The sequence below is a fragment of the Tamandua tetradactyla genome, chromosome 25 (assembly GCF_023851605.1).
Source record: "Tamandua tetradactyla isolate mTamTet1 chromosome 25, mTamTet1.pri, whole genome shotgun sequence".
In the NCBI taxonomy this organism is placed as follows: domain Eukaryota; kingdom Metazoa; phylum Chordata; class Mammalia; order Pilosa; family Myrmecophagidae; genus Tamandua; species Tamandua tetradactyla.
This window is the reverse complement of record NC_135351.1, coordinates 46,502,973-46,530,873: the sequence shown is the minus strand read 5'-3', so window position 1 is coordinate 46,530,873 and position 27,901 is coordinate 46,502,973. Positions and strand designations below refer to the sequence as shown.

The 27,901-nt window shown below is 41.3% G+C and overlaps 1 pseudogene across 1 annotated transcript; it reads right to left on the bottom strand.

The window, feature by feature from the left end:
• Positions 1 to 1,234: 1,234 nt before the first annotated feature.
• LOC143668857 (myosin-9 pseudogene) lies at positions 1,235 to 25,273 on the bottom strand (annotated as a pseudogene). Its single transcript, XR_013168590.1, has 5 exons — positions 24,985 to 25,273; positions 23,505 to 23,596; positions 19,192 to 19,344; positions 18,356 to 18,557; positions 1,235 to 9,933 (listed from the first exon to the last, which is right to left on the bottom strand). The product of XR_013168590.1 is annotated as a myosin-9 pseudogene (transcript).
• Positions 25,274 to 27,901: the final 2,628 nt, after the last annotated feature.

Here is a 27,901-nt window from a genome sequence, read left to right as displayed (position 1 = left end):
GTGTTGGAGAGGGGAGAGCGGGTGGGAAAGAGGGGAAAGAGGGTGGAGGAGAGGGGAGAGAGGGTGGGGGAGAGGGGAGAGAGGGTGGGGGAGAGGGTGGGGGAGAGGGGACAGAGAGAGACAGTGGGGAAGAGGGTCCAGAGGGGGGAGAGGGTAGGGAGGGTGGGGGAGGGGGAGAGAGGGTGGGGAAGTGGGAGAGTGGGTAGGGGAGAGCGGAGAAGGGTGAGAGGATGCGGGAGAGGGGAGAGGGGAGAGAGGGTGACGGAGAAGGGAGAGAGCGTCGGGGAGAGGGGAGAGGGGATAGAGGCTGGGGGAGATGGGAGAGGGGAGAGAGGGTGGGGTCGAGGGGAGAGAGGGTGACGGAGAGGGAAGAGAGGGTGGGGGAGAGGGGAGGGGGGAGAGAGGGAGGAGAGGAGACAGGGTGGGGGAGAGGGGAGAGAGGTTGAGGGAGAGGGGAGAGAGGGTGGAGGAGAGTGGAGAGGGGGTGGGGGAGAGGGGAGAGAGGATAGAGGTTGGGGGAGAGGGGAGTGGGGGGAGAGTGGATAGAGGGTGGGAGAGAGGAGAGAGAGGGTGGGGGAGAGGGGAGAGAGGGTGGGGGAAAGGGGACAGGGAGAGAGGGTTGAGGAGAGGGGCGAGAGGATGGGGGAGAGGGAGAGAGGTTGAGGGAGAGGGGAGCGAGGCTGGGGGAGAGAGGCTGGGGAAGACGGAGAGAGGGGGGAGGAGAGTGGAGAGGGGAGAGAGGGTCGGGGAGATGGGAGAGAGGGTGGGGGAAGGGGAGAGAGGGTGGAGGAGAGGGGAGAGGGTAGAGTGGGTGGGGGAGAGGAGAGATGGGAGAGAGAGTGCGGGAGAGGGGAGAGAGGGTGGGGAAGAGGAGAGAAAGGGTGGGGGAAGGGGAGAGAGGGTGGAGGAAAGGGGCAGGGGAGAGAGGGTGGGGGAGAGGAGAGAAGGGAGAGAGGGTGGGGGAGAGGGGAGAGAGGGTGGGGGATAGGGGGAGAGGGTGGAGGAGAGGGGAGAGAGGAGAGAGGGTGGTGGAAAGGGGAGAGACCGTGGGGGAGGGGGAGAGAGGGTGGGGGAGAGAGGGTAGAGGAGAAGGGAGAGAGGGTGGGGGAGATGGGAGAGAGGGTGGGGGAGAGGGTGGGGGAGAGGGGAGAGGGGAGAGAGGGTGGGGGAGAGGGGAGGGGGGAGAGAGGTGGGGGAGAGGGGAGATGGGAGAGAGGGTGGGGGAGAGGGGAGAGGGGAGAGAGGGTGGGGGAGAGGGGCCGAGGGTGGCCGAGAGGGGAGGTGTTGACTTCTGTGGGATGTCCAGATATCAGAAGTCTTTAAGGTGAAGAAAAATAGATTAATAAAAACCCTCTCGCACAGCCTCGGGGGCCTGCCCTGCTTGCAGTGCCAGCTTTTGCTTTGGGGCCTGAGCAGGAGGAGGATCCCGCCAGATCCTCTTCTCCTGGGCGGATTCTGTGAGGTGGGAGAGGCCGAGTGCAGGAATCCAAAGGCCTGCAGCCAGGCAAGGCATTCTGGGCCTCTGCGGGCCTTGATTGGGCCAGGTGGAATTGAAGGAGTGTGGTGGTCACAGCTGTCTCCGGGGAGGGCGGGGCGGGGTCGTTGCCCCTCCATCTATGGTGGCAGGAGGCGTGCGCTCACAGGCAGCTCTGGCCTCAGTCCCCCACTTCAGCATCCATCCTCTCCTCTGGGCAGTGGCCAGCACCTCTCCGGGCCATTACGCCCTCGCGGTTCCTGGCGCTAGCGGCCTCCGTGGCGTCTTCCAGCCCATGCTGCAGTTTCGGGCGGTAGGCGCTGGCCCGCTGGCCGTCCTCCTTGGCCTCCCCCAGCTGTCGCCGGAGCTGCTTCAGGTGGGTGGATGCCTTGGGCCCTGGACCTTGAACTGCTCAGCATCCCCCTGCTGGTCCTCCACCTGCAGTGCTACATCCCTTGGCTTCTCGGCCCTCGCAGCTGGTCGCAGGCCGCTTGGGACTCATTGGTCGCCTTGTCCAGCTGCTCCTCCAGTTGCGCAGTCTCTGCCTCCAGGACTGTGATGGAGGCCTTGGCCCTGGACTTGGCGGTGCCCTCCACCTCCTGCAACTTGACTTTGAACTCCTTGTTGTGGTGCTCCAGCTCCTGCCGCCGTCCTGCTTCTTCCAGGTGTGGCTGCGCTCCGGGTTCAGGTCGGTGCTGATCTGGTCCTTCTGCAGGTTTGCTTTCCTTATGGGTCGTTCTCCAGCTCCGTGTTGCCCTGCTCCTCCTCCAGCTGGGCGATGCGGGCGTCCAGATGCGGCTTCTCCTCCAATACCAGGGCTCCTTTGCAGCTGCTGTTGGCGGCAGCTTATCCCACTCCTGCTGGCCTGGTGCTGGGCATGCTGGGCACGCTGGGCACGCCTGCAGCTGCCAGTTCCGCCTGCAGCTGGATCATCTCCGCCTCCGTGCGCTTCAGCTTCTTCTCATTTTCCTTGACGTGTGCTAGAATCTCCTCCCAAGAGGCTGACCTGTGGCCCAGCTCCCACATGTCGTCCTTCATCTGGGGCTATAGCTTCCACAGCTGCTTGATGGCTTGACCCTGGTCCTTGGTGGCTGGGTCAGTATGGGCCTCCAGGTCCTTCAGGTCCATCTCCAGCTTCCTCCTAGTGGCCACTGGCATTGAACGGCTTCTTCTTATCCTCCAGCTCTGCCTCCATCTCTTGCACCTGTCTGACCAGCTGCTGCTTCTTTTCTTTGCTCAGCTCATTGGGACCCTTCAGGTCCTGCTCTAACTGGGCCTGCAGGTTCACGTCCAGTCGCAGCTTGGCATCCTTGGTGGCCTGCAGTCATCCTCCAGCTCCTCCAGCTGGGTCTTCATCTCCTCCACTTGCTGCTCCAGGGCCTGCTTGGACTTCTCCAGCTCATGGACACTCTTGCCAACATCGTCCTTAGAGCTCATGAGGTCCTCCATCTCTGTGAGGAATTACTTGTTGAGCTGCTCCAGCTCTTCCTTTTGCTCTACAGCCTCCTCCAGGGCCCAGGCCAGTGACAGTAGTTTGGTCTTTTTCTCTCGGGCCTCTACTTTGGCCTGGTCCCGCTCCTCAGCATATTTGGCTGAGATGGTCTTCTCCTCTGCCAGGAGCTGGTCAAACTTCTTCTGCCTCTTCTCCAGCTTGGAGATGTTTTGCTGTTGGTGCTACAGGTTGAAGAGCAGATCATACAGCTCCTGTTGCAACTGCATCCTGGTCTTTTCCAACTTGCCACAGGCAGCCACCTTCTCCTCATAGCACTGGCTCAGGCACTCCAGGTCCTTCTGGAGCTTCCTCTTGGATTCCTCTGTAATCTTCAGGCACCCCATACCATCATCCATCTTCTTCATGTTGATCACCTGGGCATGGAGTGCAGCAATATGCTTCTCAAGGTTCCCCTTGGCCTCCTCCTCCAGCTGCTCTTTGAAGGGGTTCTCATCCTCCATTGGCTTCAGCTTTGTACTCAGGCTTAGCTTCTGCTGATTCTACTCCTGCAGGAGCTCCTGGGTGCCCTGCAGCTGGGACTCCAAAGAGGAGAAGACCTTGGAACTTGCTGAACTGGTTGAGACCTGTGACACTGTCCAGATCATTCTGCAGTTTGGTTAACCTTGTCGGCCAGCTCCGTGTACGTTCTCACCCTTCACTGAACTTGGCCTGCAGCTTCTACCACTGGGCCTCTGCTTTCTTCCACCTGTGCTCCGAGTCACCTTTGCTCTGCAGTAGGACCTTCACTTCCCTGGCCAGTTCTCACATCTCATCCTCCAGGACCTGCTTTGCCTTCTCCAGGTTGGCTTTCACCTGCTTCATCTGCTCCAACTGCTCGGCCAGCTCCTCCATGGCCTGGGAGTGCTTGTGTCTCATCTCCTGGATCTGGGCTTCAAAGGTCTTGGCCTTGTGCTCCAGGGTCTTCTTCAGGATGTTTACTTCCTGTTCTCCTTTGAACCTGAGCTCCTGCTGGGCAGTTGTGGAATCCAGCATGTCCTCCAATTCTGTTTTCAGAGCCTCTAGCTCTTCCCTGAAATCCCGTTTCTGCTTCTCAGCTTTAGTCCTCAAGGCACCCTCAGTCTCCATGTTTTCCTAGAGTTCAGAAATCTGAGATTACAGCTCCCAAATCTTCTTTAGGGCCATGTTCTTCTCAGTGGCTTCTTCCACTCTGTCCAGGGCAGCCTGGAGCTCCTCCTCCTTCTTGTCCAGTTGCATCTTAACTTCGGCGATCTGAGCCTGCAGGTTAACGATCTGGTTGTTGAAGTCCGTGGGTCTCCCTCCAGCTTCTGGCAGGCCTTCTCCAGCTCCTGGCGCTGCTTCTCCTCCCTTTGGAGGCACTCTTCCAGGTCAGTGATCATGGCCTCATGTTTGTTCTTGAGCTTGGCAAGGCTCTTGGACTTCTCCTCTTCCATGAGGTTGGTGGTGGCTTTTCTGTCTTCCATCAGTTTCTTCTCCTTGGCGAGTTTGCAGTTCTGGTCCTCCATAATGATTTGGTCTTCCTCCAGCTTCTTCAACTTCACCTCGGTGGTGACCTTCTTGAGCTGCAGCTTCTGGTGGGCACTCTCCTCATCCAATTCCTGGATGTTCTGCTGCATTTTCTTCTCTGTCTGCAGGTACTGGCAGCGCTCCTCCTCCTCCTCCACTCTGGCCTTGATGTCATGGCAGATATCCTCCAACTTCTGCTTTTTGGCAGTCAACTGGGCCTTTAGCTCCTGAGCCTCAGCATACAGTTCTGTTTCTGCCTGGAGCTGCTCCTGCAGCTGCAACTTCTCTGCCATGAGCTGGGACTGGAGCGTCTCCATCTCAATGAGTCTGTTCTCCACATCTCTCGGACCTTCACCAGTTCCTCTTCCTTGGCCATCATCTCCTTGTCCTGTCAGCTTACTTGCAGCAGCAGCAGCTTGACCTTGGTGAATAGCCGCCACCACTGCCAGCTCTGCAGCTTGAGATAGGTGGTGCAGTTCCTCTGAAGGACTTTCATGGCTGTCAGCTGATTTTGCTACTTGGCAATGGCCTTTCTGGCCAGGTAGCCCCTGCAGCAGGCCTGGAATCCTATGATGATATCTGTGATCTCCAGGTCCCATTACTCCTCCAGGTGAGCCAGCATACCAGCCCAGAAGAAGACTTTGCTCTGGCCAATAAGTACAGTTTGCTGTCCAGCTCCAAGGTCTTGATCATGAACACACACGCCTGCTTCCCGTCCATGAAGCCCTTTGGAATGGAATTGGGTATCAAGATCTCATATCTATGCCAGAACTCCTGGTAAACCACCCTGATGGAAAAGCCATGGCAGTAGATCTGGATGCCCTCTGAGCACCCTGTTGGAGTGGAGTTAGTCCAACACTAGGTTGGGGTCCAGTTTGCTGGCCTCCTTCTTGTGGTTGGGAATGATGCAGTGGATGAAGTTAGAGTTGGTATTCCTTGATGTGGCCATCAGCTTGGCCAGCTTCTCCTTGTAGAGCTGCCCCACAGTGCAGAACATGCTCTTCTGGGACTTGAAATCTCTGGGCAGTGCTGTCTCTGACATGCCAGCCACCTGCTCCAGTCCCATGATGCAGTCCACATCTTTCCACAGCTCAGACACGAACTTGTCAGAGGACTGGTGGAGCAGCGTAGCAATGTTGTTATTCAAGGGGTTCATGTCTTCATCAACCACTTGTTGGTCTTGTAGTCCACCTTGCCAGCATAGTGGATGATGCAGAAATCTGCTTTGTCTTTCAGCTGCTTGGGCTTCCAGAGCTTGGGGTGAGTGCCCTGCTTCTGCACCACCTTCTCCATGTAGCTCTTGTTGGTGGCTTTGAGGAACTAGCACTCCTCATCCAGTAGGGCCAGGATGCCTGGGGGTGGGGGGTGGGGCTGCTGGCTTCTCAATGAGGTTGATGCAGGGCTGCAGGTCGAGGCCAAAGTTGATGAAATTCCACTCGATGCCCTTGTACTGGTAGTCCTCCTGCTCCAGGATGAACATGGTATGGTTGAAGAGCTGCTGCAGCTTCTCCTTGGTATAGTTGATGCACAGCTGCTTAAAGGAGTTGAGGTGAAAGATCTCAAAGCTGACAAGGATTCTGATGAACGAGGCACCCTGCCACTTGGTCTTGTCCAGGGCCTTACTGATGTGCAGAACCAGCCAGCAGAACATTTGCTCATAGGTGACCTTTGCAAGGCTTCAATGGCAAAATCAGGCTGCCCTTTAGTCTGTACCTTCTGGATATAATCTAGGCCCACCTTGATGCACAGGGTGAGAATTCCTTTGGTGAAATCAGTCACATTGATACCTAAGAGGTGGGAAACTTTCTGGTCAGCTGTGCTGTTGGACATGGACGCCTGGTCAGTGTTGCACTCCTTCTTCCCTCTTTCTCTCTGTCTCTCCCTCCCTTCCTTCCTTTCTTCTCTCCTTCTCTCTCTCTTTTCTCTTTCTTTCATTCTTTTTTTTATTAATTAAAAAAAATTAACCTGATTTCCCCCTCAGCTTGTTCATTGCTAGTGTATAGAAATGCTACAGATTTTTGAAGGTTGATCTTGTAACCTGCTACTTTGCTGTACTCATTTATTAGCTATAGTAGTTGTGGATTTTTCCAGGTTTTCGACATATAGTATCATATCGTCTGCAAACAGTGATAGTTTTACATCTTCCTTTCCAATTTTGATGCCTTGTATTTCTTTTTCTTGTCTAATTGCTCTGCCTAGAACCTCCAACATGATGTTGAATAATAGTGGTGATAATGTACATCCTTGTCTTGTTCCTGATCTTAGGGGGAAATTTTTCAATTTTTCCCCATTGAGGATGATATTAGCTATGGGTTTTTCATATATTCCCTCTATCATTTTAAGGAAGCTCCCTTGTATTCCTATCCTTTGAAGTGTTTTCAGCAGGAAAGGATGCTGAATCTTGTCAAATGCCTTCTCTGCATCAATTGAGATGATCATGTGATTTTTCTGCTTTGATTTGTTGATATGGTGTATTACATTAATTGATTTTCTTATGTTGAACCATCCTTGCATACCTGGGATGAATCCTACTTGGTCATGATGTATAAGTCTTTTAATCTGTTGCTGGATTCGATTTGCTAGAATTTTGTTGAGGATTTTTGCATCTATATTCATAAGAGAGGTTGGTCTGCAGTTTTTTTTTTTAATATCTTTGCCTGGTTTTGGTATGAGGGTGATGTTGGCTTCATAGAATGAATTAGGTAGCTTTTCCTCCACTTTGATTATTTGAAGAGTTTGAGCAGAGTTGGTACTAACTCTTTCTGGAATGTTTGGTAGAATTCACATGTGAAGCCATCTGGTCCTGGACTTTTCTTTTTGGGAAGCTTTTGAATGACTGATTCAATTTCTTTACTTGTGATTGGTTTGTTGAGGTCATCTATTTCTTCTTGAGTCAAAGTTGGTTGTTCATGCCTTTCTAGGAACTTTTCCATTTCATCTACATTGTAGTATTTATTAGCATAAAGTTGTTCATAGCATTCTGTTATTACCTCCTTTATTTCTGTGAGGTCAGTAGTTATGTCTCCTCTTCCATTTCTGATCCTATTTATTTGTGTCCTCTCTCTTCTTCTTTTTGTCAATCTTGCTAAGGGCCCATCAATCTTATTGATTTTCTCATAGAACCAACTTCTGGTCTTATTGATTTTCTCTATTGTTTTCATGTTTTCAATTTCATTTATTTCTGCTCTAATCTTTGTTATTTCTTTCCTTTTGCTTGCTTTGGGGTTAATTTGCTGTTCTTTCTCCAGTTCTTCCAAGTGGACAGTTAATTCCTGAATTTTTGCCTTTTCTTTTTTTCTGATATAGGCATTTAGGGCAGTAAATTTCCCTCTTAGCACTGCCTTTGCTGCGTCCCATAGGTTTTGATATGTTGTGTTTTCATTTTCATTCGCCTCAAGATATTTACTAATTTCTCTTGTAATTTCTTCCTTGACCCACTCGTTGTTTAAGAGTGTGTTGTTGAGCCTCAACATATTTGTGAATTTTCTGGCACTCTCCTATTATTGATTTCCAACTTCATTCCTTTATGGTCTGAGAAATTGTGGTGTATGATTTCAATCTTTTTAAATTTGTTGAGACTTGCTTTGTGATCAAGCATATGGTCTATCTTTGAGAATGATCCATGAGCACTTCAGAAAAAGGTGTATCCTGCTGTTGTGGGGTGTTATGTCCTATAAATGTCTGTTAAATCTAGCTCATTTATTGTAATATTCAAATTCTCTGTTTCTATATTGATCCTCTGTCTAGATGTTCTGTCCATTGATGAGAGTGGCGAATTGAAGTCTCCAACTATTATGGTAGATGTGTCTATTTCCCTTTTCAGTGATTGCAGTGTATTCCTCACGTATTTTGCGACATTCTGATTCGGTGCATAAATATTTATGATTGTTATGTCTTCTTGTTTAATTGTTCCTTTTATTAGTAGATAGTGTCCTTCTTTGTCTCCTATTTTTTCTCTTTTTTCTTTATTTTTTCTCTTTTTTTAATTTTTTCTTCTTCTTTCTTTTTCTTTCTATCTTTGTCTCTTTTAACTGTTTTACATTTGAAGTTTAATTTGTTGGATATTAGTATAGCTACTCTTGCTCTTTTCTGGTTGTTATTTGCATGAAATATCTTTTCCCAACCTTTCACTTTCAACCTATGTTTATCTTTGGGTCTAAGATGTGTTTCCTGTAGACAGCATGTAGAAGGATCCTGTTTTTTAATCCATTCTGCCAGTCTATGTCTTTTGATTGGGGAATTCAGTCCATTAACATTTAGTGTTATTACTGTTTGGGTAATATTTTCCTCTACCATTTTGCCTTTTGTATTATATATATCATATCTGATTTTCCTTCTTTCTACACTCTTCTCCATACCTCTCTCTTCTGTCTTTTTGTATCTGACTCTAGTGCTCCCTTTAGTATTTCTTGCAGAGCTGGTCTCTTGGTCACAAATTCTCTCAGTGACTTTTTGTCTGAGAATGTTTTAATTTCTCCCTCATTTTTGAAGGACAGTTTTGCTGGATATAGAAGTCTTGGTTGGCAGTTTTTCTCTTTTAGTAATTTAATATATCATCCCATTGTCTTCTAGCTTCCATGGTTTCTGTTGAGAAATCTACACGTAGTCTTATTGGGTTTCCCTTGTATGTGATGGATTGTTTTTCTCTTGCTGCTTTCAAGATCCTCTCTTTCTCTTTGACCTCTGACATTCTAACTAGTAAGTGTCTTGGAGAACGCCTATTTGGGTCTAATCTCTTTGGGGTGCGCTGCACTTCTTGGATCTGTAATTTTAGGTCTTTCATAAGAGTTGGGAAATTTTCAGTGATAATTTCTTCCATTAGTTTTTCTCCTCCTTTTCCCTTCTCTTCTCCTTCTGGGACATCCACAACACGTATATTTGTGCACTTCATATTATCATTCAATTCCCTGAGCCCCTGCTCAAAATTTTCCATTCTTTTCCCTATAGTTTCTGTTTCTTTATGGATTTCAGATGTTCCATCCTCCAGTTCACTAATTCTATCCTCTGTCTCTTGAAATCTACCATTGTAGGTTTCCATTGTTTTTTTCATCTCTTCTACTGTGTTTTTCAATCCCATAAGTTCTGTGATTTGTTTTTTCAGACTTTCCATTTCTTCTTTTTGTTACTTCCATGCCTTCTTAATGTCCTCCCTCAATTTATCGATTTGGTTTTTGAAGAGGTTTTCCATTTCTGTTCATATATTCAGAATTAGATGTCTCAGCTTCTGTATCTCATTTGAGCTATTGGTTTGTTCCTTTGACTGGGCCATATCTTCAATTTTCCTGGTGTGATTTGTTATTTTTTGCTGGCGTCTGGGCATTTAATCAGATTTCCCTGAGTGTGGTACCCAGCAGGTTGAAAGACTTTCCTGTGAAGTCTCTGGGCTCTGTTTTTCTTATCCTGCCCAGTATGTGGTGCTTGTCTGTCTGTGGGTCCCACCAGCAAAAGATGTAGCTCCTTTAACTTTGGAAGACTCTCGCTGCTGGGTATGTGGTGGAGACAGAGGAAAGGTTGTAGGTTGGTTTTTTGTTTTTGGTAACGGAAAGAAAAAAAAATTAACACAACATTTAGAAATCATACCATTCTACATATTCACTCAGTAATTCTTAACATCATCACATAGATACATGATCATCGTTTCTTAGTACATTTGCATTGGTTTAGGGGAACTAGCAACACAACAGAAAAAGATATAAAATGTTAATATAGAGAAAAGAAATAAAAGTAGTAATAATAGTAAAAAAAAACCAAAAAAACCCCTATAGCTCAGATGCAGCTTCATTCAGTGTTTTAACATGATTACTTTACAATTAGGTATTATTGTGCTGTCCATTTTTTTTTATAGTTTTTTTTATTAATTAAAAAAAGAATTAACAAAACAATTAGAAATCATTCCATTCTACATGTACAATCAGTAATTCTTAATAACATCACATAGTTGCATATTCATCATTTCTTAGTACATTTGCATCTATTTAGAAAAAGAAATAAAAAGACAACAGAATAAGAATTAAAACATTAATAGAAAGAAAAAAAAACCCTATATCTCACATGCAGCTTCATTCAGTGTTTTAACATAATTGCATTACAATTGGGTAGTATTGTGCTGTCCATTTCTGAGTTTTTATATCCAGTCCCGTTGTACAGTCTGTATCCCTTCAGCTCAAATGACCCCTTCTCTCTTTTTTTTTTTTTTCATTAACGGAAAAAAAGAAATTAACCCAACATTTAGAAATCATACCATTCTACATATGCAGTCAGTAATTCTTAACATCATCACATAGATACATGATCATCAATTCTTAGTACATTTGCATCGGTTTAGAAGAACTAGCAACATAACCGAAAAAGATAGAGAATGTTAATATAGCGACAAAAATAAAAGTAATAATAGTAAAGTCAAAACAAAACAAAACAAAACAACACAAAAACCAATAGCTCAGATGCAGCTTCATTCAGTGTTTTAACAAGATTACTTTACAATTAGGTATTATTGTGCTGTCCATTTTTGAGTTTTTGTATCTAGTCCTGTTGCACAGTCTGTATCCCTTCAACTCCAATTGCCCATTATCTTACCCTGTTTCTACCTCCTGCTGGACTCTGTTACCAATGACATATTCCAAATTTATTCTCGAATGTGTGTTCACATCAGTGGGACCATACAGTATTTGTCCTTTAGTTTTTGGCTAGACTCACTCAGCATAATGTTCTCTAGGTCCATCCATGTTATTACATGCTTCATAAGTTTATCCTGTCTTAAAGCTGCATAGTATTCCATCGTATGTATATACCACAGTTTGTTTAGCCACTCTTCTGTTGATGGAGATTTCGGCTGTTTCCATCTCTTTGCAATTGTAAATAACGCTGCTATAAACATTGGTGTGCAAATGTCCGTTTGTGTCTTTGCCCTTAAGTCCTTTGAGTAGATTCCCAGCAATGGTATTGCTGGGTCGTATGGCAATTCTGTATTCAGCTTTTTGAGGAACCGCCAAACTGCCTTCCACAGTGGTTGCACCTTTTGACATTCCCACCAACAGTGGATAAGTGTGCCTCTTTCTCCGCATCCTCTCCAGCACTTGTCATTTTCTGTTTTGTTGATAATGGCCATTCTGGTGGGTGTGAGATGATATCTCATTGTGGTTTTGATTTGCATTTCTCTAATGGCCAGGGACATTGAGCATCTCTTCATGTGCCTTTTGGCCATTTGTACTTCCTCTTCTGATAGGTGTCTGTTCAAGTCTTTTTCCCATTTTGTAATTGGGTTGGCTGTCTTTTTGTTGTTGAGTTGAACAAGCTCTTTATAAATTCTGGATACTAGACCTTTATCTGATATGTCATTTCCAAATATTGTCTCCCATTGTGTAGGCTGTCTTTCTACTTTCTTGATGAAGTTCTTTGATGCACAAAAGTGTTTAATTTTGAGGAGCTCCCATTTATTTATTTCCTTCTTCAGTGTTCTTGCTTTAGGTTTAAGGTCCATAAAACCTCCTCCAGTTGTAAGATCCATAAGATATCTCCCAACATTTTCCTCTAACTGTTTTATGGTCTTAGACCTAATGTTTAGATCTTTGATCCATTTTGAGTTAACTTTTGTAAAGGGTGTGAGAGATGGGTCTTCTTTCACTCTTTTGCATATGGATATCCAGTTCTCTAGGCACCATTTATTGAAGAGACTGTTCTGTCCCAGGTGAGTTGGCTTGACTGCCTTATGCAAGATCAAATGTCCATAGATGAGAGGGTCTATATCTGAGCACTCTATTCGATTCCATTGGTCGATATATCTATCTTTATGCCAATACCATGCTGTTTTGACCACTGTGGCTTCATAATATGCCTTAAAGTCTGGCATCGCTAGACCTCCAGCTTTGTTTTTTTTCCTCAAGATGTTTTTAGCAATTCGGGGCACGCTGCCCTTCCAGATAAATTTGCTTATTGGTTTTTCTATTTCTGAAAAATAAGTTGTTGGGATTTTGATTGGTATTGCATTGAATCTGTAAATCAATTTAGGTAGGATTGACATCTTAACTATATTTAGTCTTCCAATCCATGAACACGGTATGCCCTTCCATCTATTTAGGTCTTCTGTGATTTCTTTTCTCCTTTATTAGCTCTAGTAGTTTCGTTGTGGATTTTTCCGGGTTTTCGACGTATAGTATCATATCGTCTGCAAACAGTGATAGTTTTACTTCTTACTTTCCTATTTTGATGCCTTGTATTTCTTTTTCTTGTCTAATTGCTCTGGCTAGAACCTCCAACACAATGTTGAATAATAGTGGTGATAGTGGACATCCTTGTCTTGTTCCTGATCTTAGGGGGAAAGTTTTCAATTTTTCCCCATTGAGGATGATATTAGTTGTGGGTTTTTCATATATTCCCTCTATCATTTTAAGGAAGTTCCCTTGTATTCCTGTCTTTTGAAGTGTTTTCAACAGGAAAGGATGTTGAATCTTGTCAAATGCCTTCTCTGCATCAATTGAGATGATCATGTGATTTTTCTGCTTTGATTTGTTGATATGGTGTATTACATTAATTGATTTTCTTATGTTGAACCATCCTTGCATACCTGGGATGAATCCTACTTGGTCATGATGTATAATTCTTTTAATGTGTTGTTGGATATGATTTGCTAGGATTTTATTGAGGATTTTTGCATCTATATTCATTAGAGAGATTGGTCTGTAGTTTTCTTTTTTTGTAATATCTTTGCCTGGTTTTGGTATGAGGGTGATGTTGGCTTCATAGAATGAATTAGGTAGTTTTCCCTCCACTTCAATTATTTTGAAGAGTTTGAGGAGAGTTGTACTAATTCTTTCTGGAATGTTTGATAGAATTCACATGTGAAGCCGTCTGGTCCTGGACTTTTCTTTTTAGGGAGCTTTTGAATGACTAATTCAATCTCTTTACTTGTGATTCGTTTGTTGAGGTCATCTATTTCTTCTTGAGTTAAAGTTGGTTGTTCATGTCTTTCCAGGAACCCGTCCATTTCATCTAAATTGTTGTATTTATTAGCGTAAAGTTGTTCATAGTATCCTGTTATTACCTCCTTTATTTCTGTGAGGTCAGTAGTTATGTCTCCTCTTCCATTTCTGATCTTATTTATTTGCATCCTCTCTCTTCTTCTTTTTGTCAGTCTTGCTAAGGGCCCATCAATCTTATTGATTTTCTCATAGAACCAACTTCTGGTCTGATTGATTTTCTCTATTGTTTTCATGTTTTCAATTTCATTTATTTCTGCTCTGATCTTTGTTATTTCTTTCCTTTTGCTTGCTTTGGGATTAATTTGCTGTTCTTTCTCCAGTTCTTCCAAGTGAACAGTTAGTTCCTGCATTTTTGCCTTTTCTTCTTTTCTGATAAAGGCATTTAGGGCATTAAATTTCCCTCTTAGCACTGCCTTTGCTGCATCCCATAAGTTTTGATATGTTGTGTTTTCATTTTCATTTGCCTCGAGGTATTTACTAATTTCTCCTGCAATTTCTTCTTTGACCCACTCGTTGTTTAAGAATGTGTTGTTGAGCCTCCACGTATTTGTGAATTTTCTGGCATTCTGCCTATTATTGATTTCCAACTTCATTCCTTTATGATCCGAGAAAGTGTTGTGTATGATTTCAATCTTTTTAAATTTGTTAAGACTTGCTTTGTGACCCAGCATATGCTCTATCTTTGAGAATGATCCATGTGTGCTGTCCATTTTTGAGTATTTGTATCTAGTCCTGTTGCACAGTCTGTATCCCTTCAGCTTCAATTACCCATTGTCTTACCCTGTTTCTAACTCCTGCTGGACTCTGTTACCAATGACATATTTCAAGTTTATTCTCGAATGTCCGTTCACATCAGTGGGACCATACAGTATTTGTCCTTTAGTTTTTGGCTGGACTCACTCAGCATAATATTCTCTAGGTCCATCCATGTTATTACATGCTTCATAAGTTTATCTTGTCTTAAAGCTGCATAATATTCCATCGTATGTATATACCACAGTTTGTTTAGCCGTTCTTCTGTTGATGGACATTTTGGCTGTTTCCATCTCTTTGCAATTGTAAATAACGCTGCTATAAACATTGGTGTGCAAATGTCCGTTTGTGTCTTTGCCCTTAAGTCCTTTGAGTAGATACCTAGCAATGGTATTGCTGGGTCGTATGGCAATTCTATATTCAGCTTTTTGAGGAACCACCAAACTGCCTTCCACAGTGGTTGCACCATTTGACATTCCCACCAACAGTGGATAAGTGTGCCTCTTTCTCCGCCTCCTCTCCAGCACTTGTCATTTTCTGTTTTGTTGATAATGGCCATTCTGGTGGGTGTGAGATGATATCTCATTGTGGTTTTGATTTGCATTCCTCTAATGGCCAGGGACATTGAGCATCTCTTCATGTGCCTCTTGGCCATCCGTATTTCCTCTTCTAGTAGGTGTCTGTTCAAGTCTTTTTCCCATTTTGTAATTGGGTTGGCTGTCTTTTTGTTGTTGAGTTGAACAAGCTCTTTATAAATTCTGGATACTAGACCTTTATCTGATATGTCATTTCCAAATATTATCTCCCATTGTGTAGGCTGTCTTTCTACTTTCTTGATGAAGTTCTTTGATGCACAAAAGTGTTTAATTTTGAGGAGCTCCCATTTATTTATTTATTTCTTCAGTGCTCTTGCTTTAGGTTTAAGGTCCATAAAACCGCCTCCAGTTATAAGATTCATAAGATATCTCCCTACATTTTCCTCTAACTGTTTTATGGTCTTAGACCTAATGTTTAGATCTTTGATCCATTTTGAGTTAACTTTTGTATAAGGTGTGAGATACGGGTCTTCTTTCATTCTTTTACATATGGATATCCAGTTCTCTAGGCACCATTTATTGAAGAGACTGTTCTGTCCCAGGTGAGTTGGCTTGACTGCCTTATCAAAGATCAAATGTCCATAGATGAGAGGGTCTATATCTGAGCACTCTATTCGATTCCATTGGTCGATATATCTATCTTTATGCCAATACCATGCTGTTTTGACCACTGTGGCTTCATAATATGCCTTAAAGTCCGACATCGCGAGGCCTCCAGCTTCGTTTTTTTTCCTCAAGATGTTTTTAGCAATTCGGGGCAACCTGCCCTTCCAGATAAATTTGCTTATTGGTTTTTCTATTTCTGAAAAATAAGTTGTTGGGATTTTGATTGGTATTGCATTGAATCTGTAGATGAGTTTAGGTACGATTGACATCTTAATTATATTTAGTCTTCCAATCCATGAACACGGTATGCCTTTCCATCTATTTAGGTCTTCTGTGATTTCTTTTAGCAGTTTTTTATAGTTTTCTTTATATAGGTTTTTTGTCTCTTTGGTTCAATTTATTCCTAGGTATTTTATTCTTTTAGTTGCGATTATAAATGGGATTCGTTTCTTGATTTCCCCCTCAGCTTGTTCATTAGTAGTGTATAGAAATGCTACAGATTTTTGAATGTTGATCTTGTAGCCTGCTACTTTGCTGTACTCATTTATTAGCTCTAGTAATTTTGTTGTGGATTTTTCTGGGTTTTCTACGTATAGTATCATATCGTCTGCAAACAGTGATAGTTTTACTTCTTCCTTTCCTATTTTGATGCCTTGTATTTCTTTTTCTTGTCTAATTGCTTTGTCTAGAACTTCCAACACAATGTTGAATAATAGTGGTGATAGTGGACATCCTTGTTTTGTTCCTGATCTTAGGGGGAAAGTTTTCAATTTTTCCCCATTGAGGATGATATTAGCTGTGGGTTTTTCATATATTCTGTCTATCATTTTAAGGAAGTTCCCTTGTATTCCTATCTTTTGAAGTGTTTTCAACAGGAAAGGATGTTGAATCTTGTCAAATGCCTTCTCTGCCTCAATTGAGATGATCATGTGATTTTTCTGCTTTGATTTGTTGATGTGGTGTATTACATTAATTGATTTTCTTATGTTGAACCATCCTTGCATACCTGGGATGAATCCTACTTGGTCATGATGTATAATTCTTTTAATGTGTTGTTGGATACGGTTTGCTAGGATTTTATTGAGGATTTTTGCATCTATATTCATTAGAGAGATTGGTCTGTAGTTTTCTTTTTTTGTAATATCTTTGCCTGGTTTTGGTATGAGGGTGATGTTGGCTTCATAGAATGAATTAGGTAGTTTTCCCTCCACTTCAATTATTTTGAAGAGTTTGAGGAGAGTTGTACTAATTCTTTCTGGAATGTTTGATAGAATTCACATGTGAAGCCGTCTGGTCCTGGACTTTTCTTTTTAGGGAGCTTTTGAATGACTAATTCAATCTCTTTACTTGTGATTCGTTTGTTGAGGTCATCTATTTCTTCTTGAGTTAAAGTTGGTTGTTCATGTCTTTCCAGGAACCCGTCCATTTCATCTAAATTGTTGTATTTATTAGCGTAAAGTTGTTCATAGTATCCTGTTATTACCTCCTTTATTTCTGTGAGGTCAGTAGTTATGTCTCCTCTTCCATTTCTGATCTTATTTATTTGCATCCTCTCTCTTCTTCTTTTTGTCAGTCTTGCTAAGGGCCCATCAATCTTATTGATTTTCTCATAGAACCAACTTCTGGTCTGATTGATTTTCTCTATTGTTTTCATGTTTTCAATTTCATTTATTTCTGCTCTGATCTTTGTTATTTCTTTCCTTTTGCTTGCTTTGGGATTAGTTTGCTGTTCTTTCTCCATTCTTCCAAGTGGACAGTTAATTCCTGCATTTTTGCCTTTTCTTCTTTACTGATAAAGGCATTTAGGGCAATAAATTTCCCTCTTAGCACTGCCTTTGCTGCGTCCCATAAGTTTTGATATGTTGTGTTTTCATTTTCATTCACCTCTAGGTATTTACTAATTTCTCTTGCAATTTCTTCTTTGACCCACTTGTTGTTTAAAGTGTGTTGTTGAGCCTCCATGTATTTGTGGTTTTTCTGGCACTCTGCCTATTATGATTTCCAACTTCATTCCTTTATGATCCGAGAAAGTGTTGTGTATGATTTCAATCTTTTTAAATTTGTTAAGACTTGCTTTGTGACCCAGCATATGGTCTATCTTTGAGAATGATCCATGAGCTGTAGGTTGGTTTTAATTTCACTTCAAATTGTGAAGTCCTGGGTTCTGAATTCCTTGAGAGAAGGATTCCACCTGAGTTGCGTTTCACCCCTCCCGCGGGGAAGGTTCAGGTGGTAGAGAGGCTTAAAAGCAGCCTGTTTCTGCATTCAGGGCAGTTGTAACCTATGTAATTCCTGCGCTGAGCCCAGAGGCAACGAAGCCTCCATAGAAACAGCCACAGAAGGCTCTGTTTTCCCCCCTTTCCTCTTTTTCAGTTAGCCCAATCGGCAACTTCCGCCTTGTTCAGTTTCGCCTGAGCTGAGGGCCTATTTTTAGTAGTCAGAAGTTGCTCCTTAATGCCACTATTGGTGTTAGGTTGGGCTCAGTCTCTACTACTGTTGGAGGCTCTTTTTTTTCCCTCCAGGAAGTTGCCTGTAGGGGAGGGTCACCAGCCGCCGCGGCTTGGGGAACCACTGTTCCGATGCTCCCAGCCTGCCCGGGAAGCCGCGTGTGTGGAAGGGGCTGCAGTCGCCAGCCACCACGGCTTGGGGGACCGCTGTTCTGAGGCTACCAGCCTGCCCGGGAAGCCGTGCATGGGGGAGGGTCACAGGCCGCCGTAGCTTGGGGAACCGCCGATCCAAAGTGCCCAGCCGGCCCGGGAAGCTGCGTGTGGGAGGGCCGCCACGGCTTGGGGAACCGCCGGTCCAAGGTTCCCAGCTGGCCCGGGAAGCCGCATGTGTGGAAGGGGCTCCGGTCACCGCGGCTTGGGGAACCCGAGCCAAAGCTCCCAGCCAGCCCAGGAAGGAGGGAGGGAGGGGCTCCTGCTGCCAACTGCCTCAGCCCAGGGAAGCACGCGCCACTTGGGGACCTCACCGCGGTGGAGTCTCTTAGCCGGTCCAGCCGTTCTGGAATGGGGTATGCTGTGTGTCTGGTCTTTGTCATGGCTCTGGGAGCTGTTCTGTACTGTTTCTAGTTCTTTAGTAGTTGTTCTGGAGGAGGAACTAAGACCCACGTGCCTTACTAAGCCGCCATCTTCTCCGGAAGTCTTTTTTCTTTCATTCTTTCTTTCTTATTTCTTAAACATAACAACATACAAACATGAACATTCTTACCATATGATCATTCCATTCTTGATATATAATCAATAATTTACAATATCATCACATAGTTGTATAGTCATCATCATCACTATCATTTCTTAGGACATTTGCACCAATTCGGAAAAAAAATAAAAAGAAAATGGAAAAAAATTCATGCATACTATACCCCTTACCCCTCCCTTTCATTGATCACTAGCATTTCAATCTACTAAATTTATTTTAACATTTGCTCCCTCTATTGTTTATTATTTTTTATTTTTTAATTAAAAAAATTAACTAACACAACATTTAGAAATCATTCTGTTCATCTATTTTTATTCCATATGTTCTACTTGTCTGTTGACAAGGTAGATAAAAGGAGCATAAGACACAAGGTTTTCACAATCACACAGTCACACTGTGATAACTATATCATTATACAGTCATCATCAAGGAACATGGTTACTGGAACACAGCTCTACATTTTCAGGCAGTTCCCTCCAGCCTCTCCAATATACCTTAATTAAAAAGGTGATATCTATATAATCCATAAGAATAACCTCCAGGATAACCTCTCGACTCTGGTTGGAATCTCTCAGCCATTGACACTTTGTCTCATTTCACTTTTACCCCTTTTGGTCGAGAGGATTTTCTCTATCCCTTGATGCTGGGTCTCTGCTCATTCTAGGGTTTCTCTCAATCCCTTGATGCTGAGTCCAAGTTCCTTCTCAGATTTCTGTCCCACATTGCCAGGAAGGTCCACACCCCTGGAAGTCATGTCCCCTGTAGACGGGGGGGGGGGTGAGTTTGCTTGTTGTGTTGGCTGGTGAGAGAGGCCACATCTGAGCAACAAAAGAGGTTTTCTTGAGGGTGACTCTTAGGCCTAATTTTAAGTAGGCTTGACCTATCCTTTGTGGGGTTAAGTTTCATATGAACAAACCCCAGGACTGGGGGCTCAGCCTATAGCTTTGGTTGTCCACACTGCTTGTTCTACTTAATAATGTATTTTGATTAACAGAAGTTCTTACTGTAAAATCCAATTTATCCATTTTTATTTAATGGTTAGTGATTTTTGGATTCTGTTTAAGAAATGTTTGCTAACTCTAAGACCATGAAGATATTCTCTTGTGTATTCTTCTAAAAGCTTAGCTGTTTAGGTTGATGATTCACCTAAAATTAATTTTTGTGCATAGTGTTAGGGATCAAGGCTCATTTTTTTCCTTATATCTCCATTTATTGAAAAAATCATCCTTTCCCCAAATTGGAAAGGAATAAGTAAAACTTTTATTTGTAGATGACATGATACTATATAAAAAAATCCTTAAAAAATCCACATCAAAGCAACTAGAACTAATAAAAGAATTCAGCAAAGTGGCAATATACAAAATTAACCCCAGAAATCAGGAGTGTTTCTATACCCTAGTAATAAACAATCTGAAGCAAAAATTAGAAGAAAAAAAGACCCTCCATTTACAAAAGCAACTAAGAGAACCAAACATCTAAAACAACTGAATTAAACTGAGCATTCAAATATCAACCCTCATATTTATGGCCTACTGAGTTCTTTCTTTTTTTTTTGTATGCTGTATGGTGAGGTCACATTTCATTCTTTTTCCATGTGAGTATCCCATTATTGCAGCACCATTTGTTGAATTTTTTGTTGCTTTGTTTGGGAAGTGCATGGGCCGGGAATCAAACCTGGGTCTCCTGCATGGCAGGTGAGAATTCTACCACTGAACTACCCTCACACCCCTGGCCTATTGATTTTTGACAAGGGTGTCAAGTTCACTCAGGAAAGAAAAGTCTCTGCAAAAAATGGTGCTGGAAAACTGGGTGTCCATATGCAAAAGAATGAAGGTGGACACCTAGTTCACACTATATACAAAAATCAACTCCAAATGGATCAAAGACCTAAATATAAGAATCAGAACTATAAAATTCCTAAGAGAAGACATTGGGAAGCATCTTCAGGACTTTGTGTTAGGCAATGGTTTCTTAGACTTTACACCTAAAGCACAAGCAACTAAAGAAGAAAAGATAAATGGGAACTCATTGAAATTATCATGAAAGTAAAATGACAATTTATATAATGGGAGAAAATATTTGGAAATTACATATCTGATAATGGTTAAAATCCAGGATATATAAAGAAATCCTCCAATTCAACAACAAAAAGATAAACAACTTACTTATAAAATAGGCAAAAGACTTATGTAAACTTGAATAGACATTTCTCCAAAGAGGATCTACAAATGTCAAAAAAAAGCACATGAAAAAATGCTCAACATCATTGGCAACTAGGGAAATGCAAATCAGACCACACTGTGACATCATTTCATACCCTCTAGAATGGCAACTATTAAAAAACAATGGATCCAGGGGTGAAAGTCTCTCTGGCAACGTGGGACATGACACCAAGGGATGAGCCTGGTCCTGGCACCATGGAATTGACAATGCCTTCCTGACCAAAAAGAGGAAAAGAATGGTAACAAAATAAGGTATCAGTGGCTAAGAGAGTTCAAATAGAGTCAAAAGACTATTGTGGAGGCTACTCTTAACCAAGCTTTAGCTAGGTATTGCTAATTACCAGTTTGCCAATCCCCAACCAAAACCATTCCTGTTAACCTTAAAGAACCCTAGGGCTCTATCTGAGATTCGACAAAAGTTTCACATACTAAAATTACTTTATAGAAACCTACAACCTCTAGATGGGTTCCTAGGCCAGATAAGTCCTGAAACCCAAAGGGCCACCCACCCTCTTCAAGAACATCAAGTGGTTCCATCCCCCTATCCCATATCAGCAACACCCTTTTCCAAAATGAAAAAGTTATAATGGGTAGAGCCCAAATACCCCTCAATATTGGGAGAAAGATCAATGGAGGACTACTAGAGAAGACAGGATTTAATAAAGGAATATGACTGCTGAATCATACTGATATTTCTTTTAGTCTCCAGCATCTTGGTGCAGCTAGAAGGAAAACCTACAATTGTTGAACAGTAACCTATACCAAACTCTGAAACTTGTTCTATGACTACTTGTTACAATGTACTTTGAAATTTATTGTTTTTGTATATATGTTACATTTCATAATAAAAAATGTTTTTTTAAGAATCTATGGAAAATTACAAGTGTCAGAGAAGATGTGGACGATCAGGAACATACATTTGTTGTTAGTGGGAATGTAAAAATGGTGAAACCACTGTGGAAGACAGTTTGGTGTTTTCTCCAAAAGTATAGTATTGAATTACCGTATGATCCAGCAATCCCACTACCAGATATATACCTAAAAGAATTGAAAGCAGGACTTGAACAGACATTTGCACATTTATGTTCATAGTGGCATTATTCACAATAGCCAAAAGAGAGAAGCAACCCAAGTGGCCATCAACTGATGAATGGATAAACAAAATGTGCTAAATACACACAATGGAGAATTATTTAGTCATAAAAAGGAATAAAGTTCTGATACATAGACAACATGGTTGAACCCTGAAGCCATCATGTTGAGTGTAATAAGCCAGACACAAAAGGACATGTTTGGGAAGATGGAAAAGTTTGGGTAACTCATGGTGGTGATGATAGTTGAACACTGTGAATGTAATTAACAGCACTGAAACATATACTTGAATGTGGTTAAAAGGATAAATTTTAAGTTATATATATATTATGAGACTAAAAATGTGAAACAATATATCCATAGGACTATTTAACACAAATAGTGAACCTGGAGTAAACTATGCACTACAGTTAATAGTACAGTCATAAAAATGTTCTCTTATCAATTGCAGCAAATGTACCACACTAATGCAAGGTGCTAATAATAGGGAACTTTCTATTTATGCATGAATTTTGTGTAAATCTACTACTTCTTTAAAATAAAAAGTCCAGTTGGACAAAATTCTAATAAAAATGGTGCCTAACATTAAACAACAAAAAGTTGGGATATTTACTAAAAAATTGAATGGAGAGATTTGAAATACAATACAGCAATAAAACAACCTACAACTATAGTTATATAGATAATTTCAAAAACAGAATGATAATTGAGAGCCACTCACACAGGAGTATGTGATACATGACTCTATTTATAAAGCAACAAAGTAGGACAAAATCCGAACTCCATGGTGTCATAAAGCCAGGATAGTGGTTTTGCAGGGGGAGAGGATAGAAACTAGAGCGACTCTGGGGCACTGGTAATTGTTTCATTTCTTGATCTGTGTGCTGCCTGCATGGTCTCATTTTAAAAACCAGGTAAAATTCTTCCTTGACTTGCCAACTCTCTATTGCTGTCTTAACCAGAGCTATTACACTCTGTCCCTACACTGACACTGAAATTGGTCTCACCAAGATCAGTGACAACCTGATTGCAAATTTAGTAGGCCACCATTTCTTGGCCCTTATTTTACTTAGCTGCACAAAACTCTTGACCACTCATCTTAAAATGCTTTCTTCAGTGACACCACATCCTCCTGTTCTTCTTTCATTACTTATACCTTAAACACTGATTTCCCCTCTACTCCTTTACTCATTCCTCCACATCTCTGTGGACAATTTAATATATTCTTATATCAGAAATATCTGTTTACTAAGGACTCTAAACTATTTCTGGTTCAAATTTATCTCCTGAGAGTTGGATAGTTCTCTAACTACCAACAGATGATCTTAATTTGGATTAATTTACATAGTATTTGAGTGCTTACTAAATGCCAAGCACCATATTAGGTACTAAAGTTTCTCACTGGAATATCAAATTCAATGTATTCAAACTCCCAAATCTATATAGACCCAAATCTGGTCTTCCTCTAGAATTCTTCCTGAGTATTTACGAACCACCTTCCACTAGAAGACAAAACCTCTCAGGTACCTTTTACTTGTCCCTCTGTGACCATAACTATTCAAGTCTGTTGACTTTACATCTGAAAAATAACTCTAATGTACTTACATTTCTCTCAGTCTCAACTGCTAGTCACTGAATTCATTCATATTTAATTTTATATGCCTTCTGACATGGCAGCTGGCTTCTTCCAGAGTTATCTGAAAGAGAGAACATACTTAAGATGGAAGTTGCAATCTTTTTGTGACATCACCTTTGCCATATTCTATTGGTCACACTGAGCAACTCTGATAAAATGTTGGAAGGAACTATAAAAAGATCTGAATTCCAGGAGGAAGGGATCACTGGGACTCATATTGGAGCTTGGCTAGTACAACTGCCATCATAATTTGAGGGGTTGTATATTTAATTTGATGATTGAAACATTAAGTACTGCTTTGAAATTTATGTAGACCTTGCAGATTTCTTTGGAGTGTTCACTAATCAATTCATCATTCAAAAGAATTGACCATATATAAAATTAAATATGAATGAATTCAGTGAATAGCAGTTGAGACTGAGAGAAATATAAGTATATTAGAGTTATTTTTCAGATGTAAAGTCAACAGACTTGAATAGTTATGGTCACAGAGGGACAAGTAAAAGGTACCTGAGAGGTTTTGTCTTCTAGTGGAAGGTGGTTCGTGAATACTCATGAAGAATTCTAGAGGAAGACCAGATTTGGTCTGTATAGATTTGGGAGTTTGAATACATTGAATTTGATATCCCAGTGAGAAACTTTAGTACCTAACATGGTGCTTGGCATTTAGTAATACCAATTTTACAGTGATCTGGAAACTTCTCTTTCAAGCCATAAATTATATTACAATTACTTCTGTTATTAGGACAAATAAAACAAGTATACCATACGTATCTTTTCCATTCCAAATTATCCATTGTCACAAGATCAATGTGTTCAATTCTGGACAATAAAGTCAGTGGTGGTTTAGAATAAAAGCCTTAGATTAGATCAGATTTTCGCAATCAGCTTTGATTTATTCCAAAGTAGCTCTGAAAAATTTTTGGTTCTTTGCCTATAAAGGATCTCTCAAAAGGATAAAGATACCTTAATAATAATATTTAACTGCTAATATAACTATATATATACATATTTAAATGTGGATTCTACAACCAGAGCCAAAACAGCAACTAGCCCTCTACCTCCTCCCCTAGGGCAAAGAGAAGAGCAATAACCACCGGCAAAGTAACTCCAACTCTTACAGCTCCACTGGAGGTGGGGGCAGATCAGGATACAACCAAATTCAACTATATGGTAGAGGAGGCTGAAGCGGTGGGAATAGATATGGCTCAGGCAGATAGCCCTACAACCTCTAGTCAGTCACCCGGTGCCCACTGCAGAGTTGTGTGGACAGTTCCTCCTACCAAGGTAAACAAAGATGCTACTAGCCAGTCGAACCATAGCTCCCCAGAATTACAGTGGCTCTCCCACCAATTACAGTCCCCATAGGGCAATTACAGCAGACCACAACACGAACCATCCCATGAATTATGGGTACAGATGAGCTTCTCTGTAAGGTGAAGTTGGTACCTTCTGCACTTGCGCCCCATGGGAAGATGCAGTTTTAGGCATCACAGCTAAAACACTATCCGGCTCCTCTAGGCTCTCGCTCCCACTCCTACTTCTTTTCGCATTGCTGTGCTGGGAGGTGCAGCTGATCATGCTCATGACCTGTCCAGTGACCCATTGTGATGGTTTGAGTCTGTTATATGTACTCAAGAAAAGCCATCTTCTTTATCCTAATCCAGTCTTGTGGGGGCAGACCTATTGTTTGGGTGGCATCTTTTCGTTTCCATGGAGATGTGACCAACCAAATTGTGAGACCTTTTGATTAGGTAGTTTCCATGGAGATGGATCTCTGCCCATTCAAGGTTGGTCTTTGAAGAGGGAAACATTTTGGAAAAAGCTGACATTTGGAGATGTAGGGGGGAAAAACACCTTGGGGAAGCTATGTGAAACCAGAAACCAAGAACAAGCAGACACTAGCCCTGTGCCTTTCTAGTTGTCGAGAGTTGTTCTGGACACCATCGGCCTTTCTTGAATCAAGATCTTTTTCTGGATGCCTTAGTTTGGACATTGTTGTGGCTGTAGAACTGTAAACTTGTAACTTAAATTCCCTTTATAAAAGCCAACCCATTTCTGGTATATTGCATTTCTGGCAGCATAACAAAACTAAAACACCCACATATAGTCATATTTGTATCTTTGAAGGTTCAGTTGCGGTTACGACTTTGTCCAAGGTTTTTAGGTCTTGCAGATAAGTATCCCTGTCTACTTACAACTGGTGTTTGTGTTAACCCAGTTTGTCTTTAGTTACAAAAGGGATACATAATGTTAATGCCTTTGCAGGAAGTTAAATGAGGTTTCTGTATTTTAAAAATATGAAAGATGGAAAGAGATTAAGAAATGGAAAATGAAATTGCAAAGCTAAAGAAGGCTCAAACAAATGATTGCAGAGAAAGATCAAAATTAGAAGTTAACTATTTAACCCTAAAGAACCTCTAAGTGGTCTGGAACTTAGAAGTATGATCTGAAGTTGTGGAAGGAACAGGGCTGAACATAGAATTGGTTTAAAAAATGTATATACAGTCCCCTTTATCATATCAGACACAACCAAACCCACCACTTCTAGCTACGCAAACTTGGGCAAGTTTCTTATTTCTTTTGACTATCAATTCTCTCATTTGTAATAAGAGAATAATAAAATGCTTACTTCATGGGATTATCATGAAGATAAAGTGAGTTGATATCAAGTGAACAGAACAATACACTTGGTAAGCACACAAAAATCTTTCATTTTAAGCCTTTGAAGTTATTTGCTTTCTAATTAATTATAGTGCATGTATTACTTGGAATGTCACTAATTTAAATAAAAATACCTCTGGGTAGACACTTGAATGATGAAAAAAATAACTGTACTTTTGCCTTCTGAACAAAAGTCTATGATGAAAAATCAGTGGTATCTTTGCTTAGTCTCAAAACAAGATTAATAATCAGAAATGCCACAAATGAGTACTAAGAGCAAAACAGGAAAAAAGGAAATGGAGACTGAAAAGAAGTAGTTACTATATTTTAAGGAGTGGGAGAGGTATCTTTGGGAGTTTTCCTATCATTCTGTGAGTATAATGGCTATACTTTGCTTACCCATGGACAACTGAGGACCTCACTACCATGATTATAAAAAAAGAAAATATGGAAGAACAGACTGAAATGAGAACTAAATTCTCAATAATTAAGATATACCACTCAAGATATGCTATCAGAGAATTATACAGTTTGTATTATCTGAAAAGCATTTATTGCAATGACAAAAGTAAAGGTTAATTTTTTTTTATTATTGAATTATATCATAAAGGCTTTACTACTACGTCTACAATTTAATCAAGAGGAAATGCTTTGCATTTACAGCAAGGACACATTTACTCTAGTGGAATAAAACAGACACAGACAAAAAACCAAATACATGTTTTAAAAAATAAAGACTATGTATTTTACCTGATCCTACTTTTGCTATTTTGGACCACCCTTTTCAAGAGAACGGACCTTACATACATGTTAAATGTGATTTAACTTCCCACATTTTTAAACAGAAACTGCAGTTTCTCACAATTTCTAAATTGTAGACAAAAGATTGAAAACAATATGGAAAACAAAGTTTAAAAACAAAGTAAGACCTGCTATTACCCTATCTATAGTGGAAAGATTGAGTAAAACGTGGCCCCTCTGTGGCTCATTCAAAGAAACACTTTTACTCAGAGATAAGCATTTCTGATTTAGGAGTAAGTTTCCCACTCCCTCTACAGGACCAGATCCTCAAATGTCTCTGGTATCAATCACAAAGTTAAGTGAAAATGTCTACAAAATATCTACAAACTGAGAATCAGAATAGAGCTCATGAAAATAAAAATTGGGTGCCAGTTAAATATATATCTTCAGATTTTTCCTTTTTCAAAGGTATTTTTATTGCAGTTGATATTTTAAAATAACTTACATTTTTAGTGTGCTTCATGTTTAATAACTAAGTTTCAAACTCAATACGTTCAAAATTTTTATGTTTCACTTGATTTGACTGAAATTTCAATTACCTACTACTTTACTCAACCAAGTTATACATGAGGTAAGTTTCAGCTAAAAAAAAAAAAAATCCACCACAAAGATGTTAACTCTTTTCAAGAGTACATGAATCATAATGCCCTTCTCATATTTAGAGTTTACAACTTTATGAGATAACTATTGCATATCCAAGAAAGTTTACTATGCAATTTAAAAGCAAATACTCTTTTGCACTTTTTAACTAAATTATTTTGTGAAATATAGGGCAAAAAACTTGGCAAAATTTGTTTTTGGTAACAGAAGACAGTGTGATAATGAATCCAAATGTTTTAAGTTTCTAATTTCTACACTAACACACACATACTAATCAATCTAAAAAATATTTTTGTAGTAA